This window comes from Euprymna scolopes, chromosome 46, assembly GCF_053919585.1.
Source record: "Euprymna scolopes isolate OS-2025 chromosome 46, ASM5391958v1, whole genome shotgun sequence".
Taxonomy (NCBI): domain Eukaryota; kingdom Metazoa; phylum Mollusca; class Cephalopoda; order Sepiida; family Sepiolidae; genus Euprymna; species Euprymna scolopes.
The window spans coordinates 90,472,257-90,492,111 of NC_136527.1; the positions used below are offsets into that span (position 1 = coordinate 90,472,257).

At 33.8% G+C, this 19,855-nt stretch overlaps 1 protein-coding gene across 1 annotated transcript in view; it reads right to left on the minus strand.

The window, feature by feature from the left end:
- LOC145270984 (uncharacterized) overlaps window positions 1-12,597 on the minus strand; it is a 53,472-nt gene extending 40,875 nt beyond the window's left edge. The window contains exon 1 of the mRNA XM_080126520.1: window positions 12,360-12,597. The gene's annotated coding sequence lies outside the window, so the exon portion shown is untranslated. The remainder of the gene's footprint in view (window positions 1-12,359) is intronic.
- Between the last annotated feature and the right edge of the window lie 7,258 nt (window positions 12,598-19,855).

Sequence of the window (19,855 nt, forward strand, 5' to 3'; positions counted from 1 at the left end):
ATTGCCACTTTGGTGTAGGGGGCTACTATCAGGGGCAGCAACTACTGGGGCACTATGTAGGGATTTGGGCAGCAAGATGTCGGTTCACGTTGCACTGTAACTTCTGTTTGTCAGTACAGTTAGGGAAGCAGGAACCTGGAATGGAATTCCAGACTCTAGCGGTTTTGGGGAAGAAACTACTGGAGTAGAAAGATCTTTTACATCTAGGGATCTCTACTGTGTGTGGGTGAGATTTAGCTGCCTGTTGGGTTTGTCGAGGGTGTCTACGTTGTGGGGGCAAAAGTGTCTGCAGTTCGTCAGAGCATTCACCATTAAAATACTTGTAGAACAAGGAGAGGGATGCAACGTTTCGTCCATGTGACAGAGGCTGAAGCTTAGATGCCAGTTCAGGGCCTATCAGATTGGCGACTCTTTTTTTAACCTTGTCTAGGAGCGGGAGACTAGTAGCAGATAAACCAGACCAAATGTGGCAAAAATACTCCATACATGGGCGAGTGGTGGATTAGTTGTTATTTATTTCGTTATTATATATTTTTATGTTATTAACTTCATTTTTATATATTTTTGTTATTTATTTCATTATTATATATTTTTATGTTATATATTTCATTATTATATATTTTTACGTTATTTATCTCATTATTATATATTTTTTTGTTATTTATTTTGTTATTATATATTTTTGTGTTATTTATTCATTATTATATATTTTTGTGTTATTTATTTAATTATTATATATTTTTGTATTATTTATTTTATTATTATATATTTTTGTGTTATTTATTTCGTTATTATATATTTTTTGTTATTAATTTCATTATTATATATTTTTCTGTTATTTATTTCTTTATTATATATTTTTGTGTTATTTATGCCGTTATTTAATATTTTTGTGTTATTGTTTTTGTTATTGTACATTTAGGTGTTATTTATTTCGTTATTATATTTTTGTGTTCTTTATTTCATTATTATATTTTTCTGTTATTTCTTTCGTTATTATATATTTTTGTTTTATTTATTTCGTTATTATATATGTTTGTGCCATTTATTCCATTATTATAAATTTTCGTGTGATTAACTTAATTATTATATATTTTTATGTTATTTATTTCGTTATTATATATTTTGGGTGATATTTATTTCATTATTTATTTCGTTATTATATATTTTTGTGTGATTTCATTATTATTATATATTTTTGTGTTATGTATAACGTTATTATATATTTTTGATTTATTTAGGTCGTTGTATATTTTTTCGTTATTTATTTCGTTATTATATATTTTTATGTTATTTATTTCGTTATTATATATTTTGGTGTTATTTATTAAGTTATTATATATTTTTGCGTTATTTATTTCGTTATTATATATTTTTGCGTTATTTATTTAGTTATTATATATTTTTGCGTTATTTATTTCATTATTATATATTTTGGTGTTATTTATTTCGTTATTATATATTTTGGTGTTATTTATTTCGTTATTATATATTTTTGCGTTATTTATTTCGTTATTATATATTTTTGTGTTATTTATTTCGTTATTATATATTTTTATGTTATTTACTTCGTTATTATATATTTTTATGTTATTTATTTTATTATTATATATTTTTTTGTTATTTATTTCGTTATTATATATTTTTGTGTTATTTATTTCGTTATTATATATTTTGTTATTTATTTCGTTATTATATATTTTTGGGTTATTTATTTCATTATTATATATTTTTATGTTATTTATTTCGTTATTATATATTTTTATGTTTTTTATTTCGTTATTATATATTTTTATGTTATTTATTTCATTATTATATATTTTTGTGTTATTTACTTCGTTATTATATATTTTGTTATTTATTTCGTTATTATATATTTTTGTGTTATTTATTTCGTTATTATATATTTTTGTGTTATTTATTTCATTATTATATATTTTTTTGTTATTGTTGTGGTGACAACCACTTATTTACATATGCGAATAACATAACACTATAAATCGCAAGCCTAGGTTGGCCTTGGCGTATCTTACTCAAATGCCACAGGAAGTGACGCCGAAGAGCGTACATGTCCTCCCACCAAGACTCTCTGACTCGACACCGTCATTTGTACATATTGTAAATATACCTTTTCTTTAATACACTTATTATTGCGTTATCTTGTTTGCGTCTTCATTGTATTTCCTTACTAATTATTGTTCCACCTTGCAACCACAACAGTTGGCGAGGAGATATGAAGCGTCAAATATAACAGTTTGACGAAGAACTATTTAAAAAAAATATAAAAAAAGTACAACGCAAAGGTTGACCATTTTATTTAAGGAATGCAAAGTGTTGACGAGCAAACGGATTTTACGCTAAAGAGAAGTTTCAACTCAAGTGAAAAAAAAAAAAAACTCTAACGTGGCAAAAGCGACAATTTACGCCGTTTTCTGGGAATCCGACTTGCAAACGAATGTAAAAGTGAATTTTTGTTTTGTCGCTACACGACAAATCTTACTGAAGGACCAACTTGCAAACGAAAAGCGAACTTTGTTCTGTCGCAAAAACGACAGCTCAGACCCGTATTACGAAAAGCAAGGAAGTAACCTACGAAAAAAGTTCACCAGTGGATTCTAATTACTGTTCTCCATAAACAAAACAACAACTAAAGGACTTTTTAATTAATGTTTTGGTTGACGTCGGTACTAAAAGGAAATACCACAGCTAAAACTAAAATTCAAAGAAAGGATTTTTTTTCTTGAAGTTGTCACTGAATAACGGATAATACAGTAAAACGTCACGGAAAAAAAAGGTAATCTCAATTTAAGAGGTATTTTAATTATTAAAATACTAGAGAAAAAAAAAACTCAAAGAACTAAATGTACTGCATACATTTATTCAATTGTGACTCAATTAAAAAAAAAAAGCCAAACTTTTATTTTGTGGAAAGAGTTACTTATTAGTAAGTGCCTAAAAACGGAAAGTCAATTCCATTTCGTGATTCCAGATTTATTTTTTTTTGCAGCGTGACTCGCAAAAAGAATATATTATAGCAAGCAGCGATATTATTATTGAAAACAGGAGCTTACAGCAATTTGCTTTTTTGTTGTAACCCAAACCGGTGTATATTGTACATGGTACAATATTTTTTTTTAACTACACACTAAAAAAAAAAAAAAAAAAAAAAAAACATGGAAGACTTATCAAAAATGTTCATGCAATTTTTACAAGCACAGGCTGAGCGGGATGAACGCAGACAAGCTACACAAAACGAGCTTTTGCAAACACAAATACAGGCACAGGCTGACCGCGAGGAAAAGAGAGAGGACAGATTATTGAAATGGCAGCAGGAACAAAAAGAAAAGCAGAAAATGGCACAATTAAAGCAGAAAAAACTGCAATTGGAACAGGAAGAAAGGCATAAGAAACTACAATTGGAATATGAAGAAAGACAAGATGAACGTTTTGCTAAAACACTGGAACTATTAAAGAGTAATCGAGAAAATGTCGACAGTGTTAATTTCTCCCATACAACTATTTTTAATAGCATGGACACATTTCATTATGTGCCTGAGGAAGAGAAGAATTTTGAAGCATACTACACAAGATACGAGGATGTTTTTCAACTGGACTGTAAAAATTGGCCAAATAGTCAGAAAGTGAGCCTCTTACTCAGAAAATTGGGTACATCAGAACACAGCAAATTCGTAGATTACATATTACCTAAAAAAACTGCGGAATTAGAGTTCATGGAAGCTGTAAAATTACTAAAAGAATTATTTAATCCAAATATATCTCTTTTTCATAAAAGATGGCTGTGCATGAATCTAAGAAAGATGGACAACCAAGATTATTTGACATACGCATCAGTTGTCAATAAAAACTGCGATAATTTTAAGCTTGCAGAACTAATGGTAGAAGATTTTAAATGTCTAATCTTCGCTCAAGGGTTAGTTTCCACGAAAAATGCAGAAATACGCAGACGAGTGTTGTCTAAGCTGGAATCTGAGCAAGATTTAACCCTCCAGAAACTAGCAGAGGACTGTGAAAGGGCCATTACACTAAAAAAGGATTAAAAAAATATAGAAGAATCCGGAGTGGCATATGTAAGAAAAGTTAGAAAACCATACGCACCAACCAAGAACTTTACAAAGAAAAGCAATGGAATGGGATATTCCGAAGATAATAACCATAAATATAGTACAGAATATAACAAGCCTCTTCCTAGATATAACTGTAAGAGATGTGCAGAAAAGCATTGGGAATCAGATTGTCCTTATAAGAAGAAAAAATGCTACATTTGTAAGAAGGTGGGACACAAAAGCGATTGCTGCAGATATAAAGATTACACCAGAAAGAGAGTACAGCAAACAAAATCAAATACAAAATTAGACAAAGATCGGCGAAAATACGTAAAAGTGGAAATATTTAAAACATCAATAAAGTTACAACTCGACTCCGATTCCGATATTTCTATAATAAACCTGAATACGTAGAAAAAGTTGGGAAAACCGGCCATGATGAAAACTAGTAAAGCAGCCCGGACGGTAACTGGTGGTGGTATAAAATTTGAAGGAGAAGTTGTCCTCCCGATAAAATTGAAAGGGATTTAAAAGAAATTAAAAATATTCGTACTAAAAAATAGTGAAAATCTGTTTGGAATAGATTTAATTGAGAAATTCGGACTATGGGATAAGCCAATCAATACATTCTGTAAAAAATTAGAATGTTCTTCTCCAACAACAGTAAATATAAAAGACGATTTAAAAGAATTATTTCCTGAGGCATTCACGACTAACTTAGGTCGCTGCAATGAATTAAAGGCCTCGTTTGAACTTAAAGAAAACGCCAGCCCAATTTTTAGAAAAAAGCGAAATGTTCCGTTCGCTGGGTTGGAAAAGATTGATAAAGAATTAAATAGATTGGAACAGACGGGAATTCTATCAGAAATAAAACACAACGAGTGGGCAGCCCCCACCGTATACGTAAAGAAAAAGAATGACGAAGTTAGAGTGTGCGCAGACTTTTCGACCGGGGTCAACTCCCTATTAAAAGATCACCATTACCCCCTACCAAGCCCAGAGGAAATATTCACGAAGTTGAATGGGGGTAATATCTTCTCCAAGATAGACTTGAGCGACGCGTATTTGCAAATACCGGTCGAGGAGAATTGCTCAAAAATACTATGCATCAATACGCATAAGGGATTATACAAATACAACCGATTGCCTTTTGGCATCAAAGTAGCGCCTGCCATCTTTCAGTAAGCGATGGACACCATGCTAAGTGGTATTGAGTGCGCATGTGCATACCTGGAGGACATTGTTGTCAGGAGCAAATCCCTAGAAGAACATAAGGAACATTTGAAACAAGTATTTACCCGAATACAAGAATTCGGCTTTAAAGTAAAAGAAAGTAAATGTGACTTTTGTATGAGCGAGATTAAGTATCTTGGACACATAATAAACAAACATGGACGACGTCCAGACCCAGACAGATCTGCAGCAATAAAAAATATGCCAGCACCCGATAATGTAACAACCTTGCAGAGTTTCTTAGGACTCGCAAATTATTACCAATCTTTTATTGAAGGAATGCATAACTTGCGAGCCCCCTTAAATAATCTGCTTAACAAGGATACACCATGGAACTGGACGCAAGAATGTCAAACCGCTTTTGACAAAATAAAGAGCGCACTAACATCCGAATTATTCTTAACGCACTTTGACACAAACTTAAAAATAGTTGTTGCTAGTGACGCTAGCTCCTACGGCTTAGGAGCATGCATTCAACATATTATGCCGGATGGGTCTAGAAAACCAATAGCGCACGCTTCGAGAACGCTGATACCAGCCGAAAGGGCATATTCACAAATCAAAAAAGAAGCGTTGAGCATAATCTTTGCCGTGACTAAATTTCACCGATATTTATATGGTAGACAATTCATACTTGAAACCGACCATAAACCGTTAGTCACGATCTATGGATCAAAAAAAGGATTGCCGGTATACACCGCAAATAGATTGCTGCGCTGGGGTACAATACTACTTAATTACGATTTCCAGCTACAACATCTAGCATCAAAAAAGATTTGCCATGCGGATGGACTGTCAAGACTGATACCACAGAAACACAATCTGGAAGAATCAGTCATTGCAGCAATTCGGACAAATGTTGAAGTAAAAAATATGGTAGCAAACATCATTAAGGAACTACCCGTAACTTTGTCGGACATTAAAAGGGAAGCCGAGAAAGACGAATATATAAAGGACATAAAAGAGAAAATTATAACGGACACAAAGGTGCAGGAAGTTTTCTCCATATGTGACGATGTGTTACTGTACAGCGAGAGAGTGGTAATACCCAAAACATTGCAGAATAGGATGTTAAGAGATTTCCACACAGGACATCCGGGGATAAATCGAATGAAGTCGTTAATGAGAAGCTACGTGTACTGGCGTAACATGAACACTGACATAGCGACAACAATTGATAAATGTAAAGGATGCCAGTTAGCGGCAAAATCTCCACCTATAGTACACAAACCTTGGCCGAAAACCAACCAACCATGGTCGAGAATCCACATGGACTTCACTGGTCCAGTAGGTGAAAACTATTATTTAATTGTAATGGATAGTTTCACAAAATGGCCGGAGGTAATGCGTTGCAGGAATCCAACAACGAACAACTCAATAGGGTTCCTACACGAGTTGTTTGCAAGATTCGGTGTACCAGACACACTGGTCACTGACAACGGAACGCAGTTCACATCCACAGAGTTTAAGGAATTTTGCGACACGTTCCGAGTGAAGCACATCACGACTCCGCCGTATCATCCAAGGTCAAACGGCCTCGCGGAAAGGTTCGTGGACACGCTAAAACGAGCGTTAAAGAAATCCATTGGAACACCAACAGAAAAAGCTTTGCAACAATTCTTGCAAGTATATAGGATTACACCACATCCTAGTACACCATCAAACATATCACCAGCTGATCTGATGTTTGCCAGAAAGGTAAAATCAGCGTTTGACAAACTATTGCCAAGGCAGGCAATTATCCGAAACACTACACACACGAGAAGAAAGAAATATAACTCGGGAGATCGAGTATATCTTAAGTGCTACAGAAATAACACATCTTACTGGGAATGTGGAGTAGTGGATAAACGCATTGGTGATTGTACATACATGATTAAAGGTCCACAGAATATACATAAAAGGCACCTAAATCAGATAAAAAAACGTCATATCCAAGATGATGATGATACGACAACAGTCGAAGAGGAGGACACCATAGATATCATATACGAATCTTTTAATTTGGAACTGCCTCAAAATGTACCTGAACCCCGAAGATCAGGTAGGAAAAGAAAAGTGAATGAACCATTAATGGTAAACCCAAAAAGAAAAAGATATTGAAATCTGTGTGACTTCAAATCTTGGGAGGGGGGTGTTGTGGTGGCAACCACTTATTTGCATATGCGAATAACATAACACTATAAATGGCAAGCCTAGGTTGGCCTTGGCGTGTCTTACTCAAATGCCACCGGAAGTGACGCCGAAGAGCGTACATGTCCTCCCACCAAGACTCTCTGACTCGACACCGTCATTTGTACATATTGTAAATATACCTTTTCTTTAATACACTTATTATTGCGTTATCTTGTTGTTTGCGTCTTCATTGTATTTCCTTACTAATTATTGTTTAACCTTGCAACCACAACAGTTATTTATTTCGTTATTATATATTTTGTGTTATTTATTTCGTTATTATATATTTTTGTGTTATTTATTTCGTTATTATATATTTTGTGTTATTTATTTAATTATTATATAGTTTTGTTATTTATTTCGTTATTATATATTTTGGTGTTATTTATTTCGTTATTATATATTTTTGTATTATTTATTTTGTTATTATATATTTTTCTGCTATTTATTTCGTTATTATATATTTTGGTGTTATTTATTTCGTTATTATATATTTTTGTATTATTTATTTCGTTATTATATATTTTTGTGTTATTTATTTCGTTATTATATATTTTGGTGTTATTTATTTTGTTATTATATATTTTTGTGTCCTCAGACACATTTGTTTATATTTTTAGTTTTTTAGTTTATTTGTCTCTTTATAATATACTGCTAGAATATTTGGTGCAACTTTACTATAGTGTGTTGTCCGACCCAATCGATTATTTTCAGACTGCTTCCTCTTTAAAACGGCTTAATACCGCATAGGCGATGGGTTTTTTTTTTGTTTTTTTTTGGCATTGGCAGTATAAGAGGTTGGACGCACATCAGTGTTTCCAGACCTTGAAGGTCGCAACAGGGCAACCTGTTGCAACTTTCTCCCTAAGTGAGTAAATTCTCAAATAAACACAGGTGAGAAACCCTATTCTATTCTTAAATGCAGCTTAAAAGTCACATGAATTAATGCAGCTGACTACAATATGGTTGTCTTCAAGTCTAACGTAAACAAGTTTTTGATGAGCCGTTCCATATAAGTTAACAAATTTACCGAATCGCCATTACTAACGGTTACTATATTGTCCAATGTCTACTGTACACTCTTTAACCCTTATCCTCGAGTGGCCTCTTGGCCTTGATAAATGGTGATGCCTATGTAAAAAAAAAAACATTTCAAGCCATAGCAGATGGAAAATCACCATATAACATGGGAGGGGAGGGTAACTAATCTGTGCTCCCCCCTAACAGTTTAATAAAAAAAAAATAATAATAAAAAAATAGGGTTTTTATTACTGTACACATAGATTTGAAAAAGTTGTCAAAAAACAAATATATAGCAAATACATGGTGACCCAAAAAAAACAGAGAACATTCAATTGTTTTTCTGAGCATTTTACAGTCAACGGAGAAAAAAAGGCCAAAGACCCTAGTGTTTTGATGTGATGTTTTGAATATAATAAACTAATCATGATCTAATTAGAGTTGGGTCCCATTTTTTTGGGGGGGGGGTCACTATGTAAATGCTATCAAAGGCAAGATAAGTTACTTTTCTACCTAACTGGATAATTTTCTCATGTTTTCTTTAATGTAACATGTTTATTCAGCTCGAAAAACATACAGGGTTTACCGATGTATTGGAAAATTAAAAATGGCGCCCGGCTCTCTCTTTGACAAGGTAAGTTTGGGAAAAAGAGTTAAAAATAAAAAAAAACTACACAAAATACTGTTATAAACCCACCGAATATATGTCAGCCTATGTCACAATAACATATATTGAGCGACACCACTCGTCCCTCTCTGCCCCCCCCCTCAAACAGAATTTTTGTGAAAATTTAAATAGTTCTTCTGCTCGGTGTATATTGGCACGTTACTTACGGAAAAACGATAAATTAAACTGCAGAAGCACCTGTCAAAATCCATACAAATTCTATAATTAAATACTCCCCCTCAAAAAAAAAGAAAAAAAAAAGGAACGAAAAACAAATGTTTTTGTAAACCACTCGTGAAAACTTACTGGCATTAGTTTTTACTATGAATGAAAACTATTTTTTTATTTTATTTAAAGTATTTCAATGAGATGAAAACTATTTTTGTTATTTTATGAAAAATATTTCCTGTCATTTAAAATAGCATTAACGTAGCATTAACGAATATGGTGATATGGTAGGTGTATCAGAATTTTTGTAGGAATTTTTGACACCCCCTCACGCAAAACTGCGAGACGTCAAAGAGAGTGGACCTGTTTCCTCATTCTCTCTCTCTGCCTACATCGGTATCGACGGTTCCCACTTGGGAATAACTACCAGGCAAAGGTAGACAAGTTCTATCCCAGCTATATCTAAATGGCATCTTGCCTTACTTCAATAACCCTTTTGCTTGCAAGTTTTACGAAGTCGTTTGTTCGTTTATTCAGTAGCTTGTGTTGAAATATTTATTTTATTAGGGAACACCCCTAACACGAAACTGCGAATAAAATATAAAAAAACTCGTAATTTCTCTTTTAAAAGTGGGTTGTTTATTTTCTTTATGGATTATACTTCCAAAATAAACTATTAAAGTTGTATAAAATGTAATAGAAATATTATTTTTTTAATTTTTAAAAAACAGTAATGAAATTAATTGAATTTTACGAGTTCAGTATTTTTCAATTTTTATTTATATTTTGTTATGTGATTCATTCCTTCAGATTTTATTTTATATAAATTTATATTTTGTTGCGTGATTCATTACTTCAGATTTTATTTTATATGAATTTATATTTTGTTACGTGGTTCATTACTTCAGATTTTATTTTACATAAATTTCTATTTTGTTACGTGGTTCATTACTTCAGATTTTATTTTGTATAAATTCATATTTTGTTATGTGATTCATTACTTCAGATTTTATTTTGTATAAATTTATATTTTGTTACGTGGTTCATTACTTCAGATTTTATTTAGTATAAATTTATATTTTGTTACGTGGTTCATTACTTCAGATTTTATTTTGTATAAATTTATATTTTGTTACGTGGTTCATTACTTCAGATTTTATTTTGTATAAATTTATATTTTGTTACGTGGGTCATTACTTCAGATTTTATTTAGTATAAATTTATATTTTGTTACGTGGTTCATTACTTCAGATTTTATTTTGTATAAATTTATATTTTGTTACGTGGTTCATTACTTCAGATTTTATTTTATATAAATTTATATTTTGTTGCGTGATTCATTACTTCAGATTTTATTTTATATAAATTTATATTTTGTTACGTGGTTCATTACTTCAGATTTTATTTTACATAAATTTATATTTTGTTACGTGGTTCATTACTTCAGATTTTATTTTATATCAATTTATATTTTGTTGCGTGGTTCATTACTTAAGATTTTATTTTATATAAATTTATATTTTGTTACGTGGTTCATTACTTCAGATTTTATTTTATATAAATTTATATTTTGTTGCGTGATTCATTACTTCAGATTTTATTTTGTATAAATTTATATTTTGTTATGTGGTTCATTACTTCAGATTTTATTTTATATAAATTTATATTTTGTTACGTGGTTCATTACTTCAGATTTTATTTTATATAAATTTATATTTTGTTGCGTGATTCATTACTTCAGATTTTATTTTGTATAAATTTATATTTTGTTATGTGGTTCATTACTTCAGATTTTATTTTATATAAATTTATATTTTGTTACGTGGTTCATTACTTCAGATTTTATTTTATATCAATTTATATTTTGTTGCGTGGTTCATTACTTCAGATTTTATTTTATATGAATTTATATTTTGTTGCGTCGTTCATTACTTCAGATTTTATTTTATATAAATTTATATTTTGTTATGTGGTTCATTAGGTGTATCACAATTTTTGACACTCCTAACACGAAACTGCAAATAAAATATAAATAACTCATAATTTCTCTTTTAAAAGTGGGTTGTTTATTTTCTTTATGGATTATACTTCCAAAATAAACTATTAAAGTTGTTTTAAAAGTAATAAAATTTTTTTTTTTTTTTTTAAATAGTAATGAAATTAATTGAATTTTATTTTTCAATTTTTAAACTTTAAAAATCCATCAAAATTCTTCTATTGATTCAATTTTTACAATATTTTTAGGTTCAATGTGAAATTTTATGCTCTTTCCAATAAACTGAATATAATATTTGAGACAAACGTTGTTTTATTTTTTTCAATTTACGCCTCCCCCCCCCCCAGTTTGAAATGTCTATTAAAAAGTAAATAATTTACTCACCAAAGTTTTATATATCACAAATTGAAGATAAAAGATTAATAAATAATATATTCAAATTTAAAACAAAAAAAAGTAGTGTTTTTTTTAGAAATTTGACTGTAAAGTTCGAAGTTTAAAACCTTTTTTTTTTAAAGCCACGTTGTTTTTTTTTTTTTTTTTTTTTTAATGAAACCTTGGTCCTTGCTCTTTTAATTGAAAAAAAAATTAGGGCTTGAATTACATTTTTCGAGGAAAAGAGGAAAGACGGGGTGGAATTATTCAATATTTTTCACGAAATTTCTGACACACCTAGTGATATGGCGCAAAATAGTGCGAGGGTTCAGGGGTTAATACCATGCAAATGGTAAATTTGTGACGGGTTTGAATATCAGATTCGTTGTCAGCGACCCCGAAAACTTTCATAGAACCAAATTTTATTGGTCGGGTTTCTGTTGTAGTTAAAGTAAACATTTACGTTTATTCTTTTTTTTTTTTTTTTTTAAGTGAAAAATAGTGGGCACTCTCTCACAGATCCGCCAAATTTTTATTTACTTTTTGTTTTATCAGATCTTGTTAAAAATGTCCAAAATGTGAGATTTTTTAGAAAGTTCATGGCATATTTTTTTTTTTTTTTTTTTTTTTTGTAAATCTTTAAAAAAATAAAAATACTTACTTTCGTTTACATAATCTGCTTTAACAAAATGATGACCGGATTTTTTAAATTTTTATTTATTTATTTATTTTATTTTTTTTTTTGGAAGTCATTGTTCGATTTGTAACGGAAGTAAATATAAATTTAAGATGGTGAATGCAGGTTCGCAGAAAATTTAAATGAACGTTAAACAATGATTTTTCATAAAACGTGCCAATTTCTTTAATAAATAAAATTTCTATTTATTTTATTGCTTAACTATTTTTTAATAAATGCTTAGATTCAAAAGAAGGCAACCGATACAATCTTTTGAGTCCTGATTTGAAGTCAGCAGGAAACGGTGTTAGGCCGAAATAGATTCCTGATATAAAATATTTCCTGTTACTTCCGGTTTTAGTTGAAAATAATCGGCGTTTCTACTTCGGAAATCATAAAATTGAATTTCACATGAAAACAATGGTATCTACGTATTCCTCGTATTTTTAAGATGATTATATCCAAAAATCGATTAGGGAGAAAATTATTTATTAAAGAAAATAAAATTTGAAGAAAATTAAGAAAACGATCGTATTTGCTTATGTAAGACACAGGAGATTTCAAAAAGGAGGTAATTTTCCGTTTCGAGTTATTCTATGTTGGGATGTGTCTCCTAGCGGCTTTTGCTGTAGGGAGACAGGGTAGAAGTACTCGTCAAGGATCTGTTCTTGACACTCAGCCCGCCAGGTGAGGGGCCGGGAACCGGCCCAGCAGCCCCAGTGTTGGAATTTTTTTTGTACCAATAATGGTGCATTCCTCCCTGTTTACATTTATTATTTTTTATTTGGTTCTTATATATGATTTTTTGTATTTTGTATCCTTTATGATTTTTAGTTTCGTATGTTTTGGGTTTGAACGAAACTCCCTTTAATTTGAAGAAAAGGGAAATGCTAGCTCTGTGGTGACGTCACGAGCTCAGCGCGGATTTCGGTCTCTTTTGAAATTCGGCGGGCATGGAGATTGGACATTTTGGTTCATTGCCTGGCGCTGAAGATGGAATTTTGACGAGCATCCTTCTAAGAAGAAAACCCCGGCAAGTTGTAACGAGACAGACTTCTGAAAATTAACTACGTTTTTGCATGTATTTTAGAAAAAGTGAAATTATTTTAAAGAAAATACCTTTTTTAAGTAACAACACATCCAAGTTGTAGTCCGGTGGGAAGCAGGCAGACGGAACAGAGTTCCACAGGCATGCAGTTCTAAGAAAGAAGCTTTGTTCATGGAATCCGCATTTTGATTAAGGCACAGATATAGAGTGGGGGAAATTTTTCACAGTGGATTCAGCTAGACGGGTGTTTTTCATGAAGGATTGGCGGGGGGGGGCAGAGATTGTTTTTGCATTACAACAAATTATACCTCTAAAATTCGACACAAATTTTATCTTTCTTTGTTGCAAAAAAAAAACTGTTATATCATGTTTCAACGGTATATAATAATAAAATACGTCGAGTGGGATACGTAACAAAAAGGTTTATTAGTATTTCATAATAATACAAATACAAAATGGCTACTTGCTTTTGAAGTCAGATAAATGTAACTGAAGGTAAAGAAAAAGGAACTTAGCGTGTGAGATCTAAACGCTCGTCCCTGGGAAGCTTGGTTAGCTGGAGTACACTTGTAGAGTGTAAGACGCGAGACAGGTAGAATATGTAGTAGAAACAAATGAAACTTTTTTCTTCCTCGAATCAATGCCTCTCCCCCACTGTGCTATTTGGCCATATACTGACCAATCAAGGGTACGGCGCATTGATCCTTCCTATCCCCAAAGGAAGTCAGCCTGCATCCGGTTTGAAGAAGAACAACTCGTCCTTACTGAGAGAGACACCAAACAGAACGGACCTCCCTTTTCTTCTCTTTCTCCACCTCAGTGTTATTTCTACCGGTATCGACGATTCCACTGGGAATAACTACCATGATAGCACCAGGTAGCCGGAGTCCAGCTTTTGACAAGGAACATATCACATTCTCCTTAATAAACCTGTTCTGTGTTACATTTTATGAAGTTGTTGCGTTCGTCATGTCAGAAGCGGTAAATATCCAGATACGCTACAACAGAACACCGACCACTCTAATTTGTTTTTTTATAGGTAATTGGGGTCGTTGACAACAAATCTGATAGTCAAACTTGGGGCAAATTTACCGTTTGCATGGTATTAACCCCTGAACCCACGAACTACTTTCCACCATTTTGCAGCTTCCGTTTACGCTACGCGCGCGCTGCAGCATGAACGACGGCTTGCTTCACCTAGCAAACTGCCTTCTCACATGGCGTACCAATCAAAAAATTACGGACCGACATTTTTAATGACTTACAGTTAAAGAAAAGTACAACAAATTGGGGGACCTTTTTCTTTTTTTTTTTTTGTCTCACGTAGTTTTTAAAATGCGGTTTACAAAAACAAAAAAAAAGGTTGTGCCTTAAAAGCATTTAAAACCCTAAGGATGCAAGACTGCAAGCAAGACGACGCCCTACCTTAAAATGGTTGCTCTTTTATATCCGGTTTTGTGTCCGGTTCGATACATAGTTATGTCCTGTATAACACAAAGGAAATGCCTAATTTGCATCTGAAATAGAGCTGGTGACATTATCTCGAAGCAAGAACTGGTATACGGGTACAGCAATGTTCGAAGATCAGATTAATTACAGCCGTTTGAAGGGGTTGCTATGATGCCTTCTAACGAAAAGAGGCAATTCTCGACTTAAGTCGACATTACAGAAGTCCATAGTTAATGTTCATTTGAAGGAAAAGTCATTAAAAAAGTCTCTAAGAGACTTTGCCTAATCATTTAGACTTCCGCTTATAAAAACCCAAGTTTTGTTGTCGCGCATGCCTACACAAGGCACAAACACGTGGTAAGTACTACAAAGAAGAGATGACAAATGCAATGGGTACTGTCGTGAACGAATATAAATCCGTTCAGGTTTATTTTTCATAAAGAAACTAAATGGTGGTAGGAGGTCTCAGGCCGAGGGTTGGAATCCAGCTGGTGTTTGAACTGGCAGGTTTTGAAGTCGTTGCTAGTGGCTATGGGAAACGCATGCTGGATTGAGAAGCTGGCCTGCTAGGAATCGAGCGCATTGACGGCGAGTGGTCGTTGCTGCTGATACTGGGTTCGGCTGTTGTCATGGAAGTAGTCTAAACCGTTCTGTATGAGCATGATTGCTGATACTGTGGCGATCTAGCCGCGACTGACTGCTTGTTGAAAAAAAGTCACTGTATATGAAATAGTTGACGACATTGAGGCTTTTGCAATGCTAGTCATCGTTTTTTTCATAACTAGAGCTGTGACAACAGCATATTCTTTTCATTGTTTTGATTCTTGAGTATATATCCGTTAATATCTTATACGTTTTTATATAGACTGATGTGGTTCTCGGTTGATTGACTGTGTCTTACTGTGTCGGATATATACTTTAGTGTCAAAAGAATGAAAAGAATACTGTTGTCACAGCCTTAATAATAACCTTACGCTTAAAATTAAAGTCTCAAAGAGACAAAGGGTAGAAGGGTTCAAACGGCTGTAATTAATCTGATCTTCGAACATTTTTATCGTTATTTCCATGGCAGATGCTCGTCTGAACTCCAATCTCTGGTCCCCCCTCGCCAATCTTTCACGAAAAACACCCGTCTAGCTGAATCCACTGTGAAAAATTTCCCCCACTCTATATCTGTGCCTAAATCAAAACGCAGATTCCATGAACAAAGCTTCTTTCTTAGAACTGTTAGCCTGTGGAACTCTGTTCCGTCTGCCTGCTTCCTTCCGGACTACAACTTGGATGTCTTCAAGTCCAATGTTAACAAATTCCTAATGAACCGCCCCCTTAAGTAAACATTTCAGCAAATCTCCTCACTAACGTAATGTACTTGCAATAACCCTTATCCCTGAGTGGCTTCCGGGCCTTGATAAGTGGTGATCACTGTGTAAAAAAAAAAAAAAAAAAAAAAAGAAGCGCCCAAATGCCTCATATCCATAAAGTTGAGTTCTGTCCTTCTATTTTGCTCGGCTGCATGTCTGGAACTGAAAAAGAAGCATTCAAATTCCCGTCAAGCGCAGTTAAAACAATGACCAATATGAGTGGTCTAAACAAAGTCGGTGGGTGGCCAAATCAGCCAATAAGGGGCTTGCTTATAATTGTAGAATTTCTCACATACTGAAATATGGAAAGGAGGAAAAAGTAATGATTATACAATACTTTTTTTCTAATTAAAATGACGTAATTTAAAATTGTCAATAAGTGACAACGGTTGTCTTCAATGACTTAACTTTAATACAATTATTGAATTTATATATGCGCGTCTGTCTGCTGTTGAATGAATTTATATACAATGAATCTAGTTTGTCTAAATCAGTTATCTATAAATCTCACTTGTCTGTTTAAATGTATGTAAGTATGTATGTATGTATGTATTTTTTGTTGTCAGGTCATGTCATATGCTACTGGTACCATGTAACCCAGTACTACCTGCCTCATGGTCGGGTCACCGGCGACTAAACTGGTTCCCCCACCAGACTTGTTTGGTGAGGAGGGTGGCTAGTCTCCCTGAAGGATTAAAAACAAGACCTTCCAAAGGGCGAATGAACTCTTTTTCTGGGTCAACGGCCAACTAGCACAGTGTATGTGTGTGTGTGTGTGTGTGTGTGTGTGTATATGTGTATTGGGGTGGAGAGGGCTCCCGTAAGCCGTGGTGAAGGCAACCTTTCTAGGAGAAGCAAATCTCTGATTTAAAAAACCATAAAGCGGAAGACCAGTACCCGCATTAAGCTGGTCTGCAGTTTAATTTGTTGCTGGCTATCTTGCTCTTGCTTGTTGCTGGATCTCAACATTTTGGACCGAGAGAGAGATTTAGCTGTCGTACAAAGCTAAGACTCTGTAACATCATATTTGTATAGATACTCCCTCAGGCATTTGGGCTCCTGGATTTTAAATGTCTGAGGGAGTGGCACTCGTCTGACAAGACGTTGCAATCATCATCATGTATGTCTGCCTAAAACTTTCAGCAGAGGCGGAAAATTTTCACAAGATCGATATCCTTTTAAAGTTCGACCCTTTGGACGACAAATATCGAAAAATTGGCCAAAAACATTAATTCCTTTGTGCCCTCTTTTCGATTGTCTAGCCTTAATTTAGATCTACGTCACTTCCGGTTTGGCAATAGGCATAACAGCAAACACGTCACTTTTTTTCTTTTTCACATTCTTTTCCTCCTTTACGGTACGGGTTCAAGTCTGCCTGCCTGCTACCACATTATTTTTTTTGCTCAGCACACACCTCCAAATACCCGGGCAATGCTGGGCACCCAGGCTAGTTAACAATAAAAAAGAAAGTGACTTTATCCGCATATACTGATTTTAAGATTTAATGAGATGTTTTGTTTGAACAATGTTATTCTCACTATTATCTGTGAAATTTTTAAAGAGGACTGATCCCGTTTTATTATCAGTAGATTTGAGGTTAGAACCAATCGCCTCCACTTAGGAAGAAAAGGGAATGAAAGAACGATAAATACTGTTAACGAGAGAAAACCAAATTGTTTCTCCCACAAATTGGCAAGAAACTATTTTCATTTTTTAAATTATCTCCCTTTTTTTTTTAAAATTGAAAAGGCGACCATTTTAGCAACAACAAAAAAAAATAAATGAATAAACAAGTCTGTTGCCAAGATCGCTGGAAAGATGGTGGGATCCTTCTACTGCTCCAGAAGATATCTCACTACTGATGCAATTCTCTATCTATATAAAAGCCAAGTACGTCCAAAGATGGAATACGGCTGCAATATCTGGGCAGGAGCTGCTAAAAACAGCCTATCCTGCCTTGACAGAGTACAAAATAGACTTTGTGGCTTAGTGGGGGATGCCCTCTTCTCTACCATGCAACCTCTCTCCCACAGAAGAGACGTTGCGAGCCTATCCTTGTTTTATCTCTATTTCCATGGCAGGTGCTTGTCTGAACTCCAATCTCTGGTTCCCCCTTGCCAATCCTTCACGAAAAACACCCGTCTAGCTGAATCCACTGTGAAAAATTTCCCCCACTCTTTATCTGTGCCTAAATCAAAACGTGGATTCCATGAACAAAGCTTCTTTCTGAGAACTGCGCGCCTGTGGAACTCTGTTCTGTCTGCCTGCTTCCCACCTGACTACAACTTGGATGTCTTCAAGTCCAACGTTAACAAATTCCTAATGAACCGCCCTCTTAAGTAAACACTTCATTAAATCTCCACACTAACGTACTGTACTTGCAATAAATCTTATCCATGAGTGGCTTCCGGGCCTTGATAAGTGGTGACTACCGTGTAAAAAAAAAAAAGAAAAAAGAAAACAAACATCGAACTCGCAAATTAGAATTAAACCAGCAAGAACTGAATTTATTGTGACATTTTATCAGCACAATTCGGACAAAATCCCTTCCCCATGATGTCCTCCTGATTAACGCTAACGCAACTGAAATGATACCAATTATCACATGAGTCACTGATTGGGGGTTGATCCATCATTAGCGACCGAACAAGCCTGGCAGAAGAAGAGGCCCTCTTTTTGCATAAATTCTGCTGGGGTAGACTTATAACCATCCTTTACATCCAAGGACCTCCCCCTGTTCCAGCTGACTACAATATGGTTGTCTTCAAGTCTAACGTAAACAAATTTTTGATGAGCCATTCCATATGAGTTAACATATTTACCGAATCTCCATTAGTAACGGTTACTATATTGTCCAATTTTTACTATACACTCTTTAACCCTTATCCTCGAGTGGCCTCTTGACCTTGATAAGTGGTGATGCCTATGTAAAAAAAAAAAAATGATACTGCAATCAAACCCACATATAAGACCATTGCTCTTGTAGTAATCAGTTATTGGTCAATGTAGGGGAAACCCTTCATACCAATTGTCACTACCCAGCTCCCATACTCCCCAGGGAGCTGGTCCTCCTTTCCCCAATCTCTCCACATTAAAAAACGGCCTTGTGCCTTATTTGCTCAGTGGGGAAGCAAATAAATACCACTCTTTACATCCAAGGAAAAAATATGTTATAGCCAATGGATTTGTTCACACCTGTCTCTCAATATGCCGAGCGAACTTTATCGTCATTACTATATTGCATATTTTCATCTTTTTTTTTTTAAGCCTTTTCCGACGATCATCATTGATTACAGACTTAACAGCAAAATGAATGCCGATGCTAAACATGCATAAACATTTTGAACCCTCCCTTTACTTAAAAAATTCACCAAAAATCAGAAAATTAACCAATTTTAATGAAATTTTCAGTATTTATCAAATAATGATCACGGAATATATTGAATGAATTAGTTTTATTTATTTATTTATTTTTTTTTTTATTACATTTTCACCCCAAACAAGGCACATTGCCACTTTGGTGTAGGGGGCTACTATCAGGGGAAACATCTACTAGGGTACTATGTAGGGATTAGGGCAGCGAGATATTGGTTCACGTTGCACTTGAACTTATGCATGTCAGT